The sequence below is a fragment of the Notothenia coriiceps genome, unplaced genomic scaffold (genome assembly GCF_000735185.1).
Source record: "Notothenia coriiceps isolate Sejong01 unplaced genomic scaffold, NC01 NC01_scaffold00026098, whole genome shotgun sequence".
NCBI classification, from domain to species: Eukaryota; Metazoa; Chordata; class Actinopteri; order Perciformes; family Nototheniidae; genus Notothenia; species Notothenia coriiceps.
The window spans coordinates 97,141-99,145 of NW_011358799.1; the positions used below are offsets into that span (position 1 = coordinate 97,141).

General features: G+C 40.5%; 1 protein-coding gene across 4 annotated transcripts in view; it reads left to right on the plus strand.

The window, feature by feature from the left end:
* Positions 1 to 223: 223 nt before the first annotated feature.
* The window catches only part of LOC104956505 (pituitary adenylate cyclase-activating polypeptide type I receptor), a 23,251-nt gene continuing 21,469 nt past the window's right edge, over positions 224 to 2,005 (plus strand). For all 4 annotated transcript variants that reach the window (XM_010783984.1, XM_010783986.1, XM_010783987.1 and 1 more), the window contains exon 1: positions 224 to 426. The gene's annotated coding sequence lies outside the window, so the exon portion shown is untranslated. The remainder of the gene's footprint in view (positions 427 to 2,005) is intronic.

A 2,005-nucleotide genomic window follows, 5' to 3' on the forward strand; every position in this document is an offset into this window, starting at 1 on the left:
TCTGGAACAAAGTCCCACGCATGTGAAAAAAACACGATGATTTGTTTTTCTTCTTCCAGTGTTGCAACTTGTTTTTTAAAACGTCTCTCCAATGCCAGTTGTATTTGTAGACTAAACTGCTGTCTGACTTGGTTCTGTCTGACGAGGTGCAAATCCCAAAGGAACTAACTTCCTCCTCCTCCTCCTCCTCCTCTTCCTCCTCCTCACATCGTGGTGCCGCAGCAGCCTGCACGGTGCGTCCTGCAGCAGCAACAACAGCAGCAGCAGCAACAACAACGGCACCTGTCGTTTTCTGGACCAGCTGATAACCGGTTCAGGAGTAAATCAAGATATTCCCCGAAACAATTACGAGCCGAACACGGCGAGGATGTGTGAATACCGATTGCTTCATGTGTAGATATTTGCGCCTGTGAAAATTACGCATCGGTAAGTTCCTTTCACTTGTTTTCCTTCAGCCGACTGCTTCGCGCTTTTACTCTCGTCTTCAATCTGACAGCCTTTCACTCAAGCCGAGGCTATAATGTTAAACATATATATATATATACATTTATTCTTTAAACGCCGCTGAGCAATCTGTGTGGTTTGAGTGAGAATGTTCAGTATGAAGGATAGACGCTTTTCTTGCTGATGTTGTCCACGTGCAACGCGAAGGTCACCCACATGCATTGATGAATTAAACGTTTACGAATGCGGGAATAAAGGGAAAATAGCAATAGCAAAATTAGCCTCTTTATTCCGGAGCTCCAGGGGTTTCACTGATTAAATGTAGCCAATTAAACACTGTTGCATGTTTCCTTTCACAAATCTTTTGACATTTTGCAAGCTGTGATTTAAATAGGACTCTAGCAATATAAAGTGTAACTGTTGGTCCTGTTATGCATCACATATTATGCGCTGTATTATTAATGCTCATGAACATTAGCAAAAAATATGAAGCTGCCCAAAAAATGATTTTGAACGAGTGCACACTGGCAGAAATGCAATACCTTTTTGCAGTCACTAACCAGACTTGCTTTTAGGTTAAATGAAAGTGTTTTTACTGGGATCAAAAATGAATTATGAATGCACCATGGTGTTCAGAGGAATTCAGCTAACATGAGGAGGAAGCTGATGTGTTGTGACAGATCTCTCAAAAAATCCATTTAAAATAGAGATTAATCATTAAGGAGAGCTTTTCTCTCTTGTTTGTCTCTGAAGCTGCATCGGTAGACAGACACGCACAGAGTATGCATGTGCACACACACACAAATCCCTGTGCTAATAAATGTGGTTCCCAATCTAACAAAAGGGTTGATACAGTATATCAGCCATTATTTATGATTGGCTTATTGATTATGTGTCTTGTATTTAATAGGCAACTACTGGATATAATTACCAATTCAGTTAGTGCATTCTATAAATGTACTCTGTTTTCTTAAATACTGGGACTGAACAACATTTGATATTTTCCCTATTTTCCCATAAAGCTTCACAGTTTTTTACACATGTATCCCATGATGTGAAAATCAAAGACTCTCTTGCTTTTTTGCCCTCAGGATAGTTTAGATTCTCCTCTTTTGCTTCTTGCACCAGTGCTTCCTCTATACCAAAGCGATATGGATTTGTCCTACAGTAAATACCAAGGACTGTTTTTAAATTGAATTTGCAGCCTCGAGCAACATGGCTGCTGTGACATTTCAGGTTGTTATGCCTTTACTGACAAGTCATTTTCTCCATCTGACTTTCTTAAGTTTGATTGTGTTTTTTTTCTGTTTAAACGTCAGTCTGGTTTCAGCCCTACTTGACACGTTATCCCTTCTCTATATCTCCGGGCTTTTCCTCCGAGCACGGTATGTCCTATTTGATAAAGCATCCGAGAGATGCTTTAGAGGTAATTGGATTCGGTACTAGGGAAGGGACACAGAGAGGAATGTGTCTGTGTGTGTGCATGAATTAGCTTATAGTGTGTGTGTGTGTGTGTGTGTGTGTGTGTGTGTGTGTGTGTGTGTGTGTGTGTGTGTTTGTG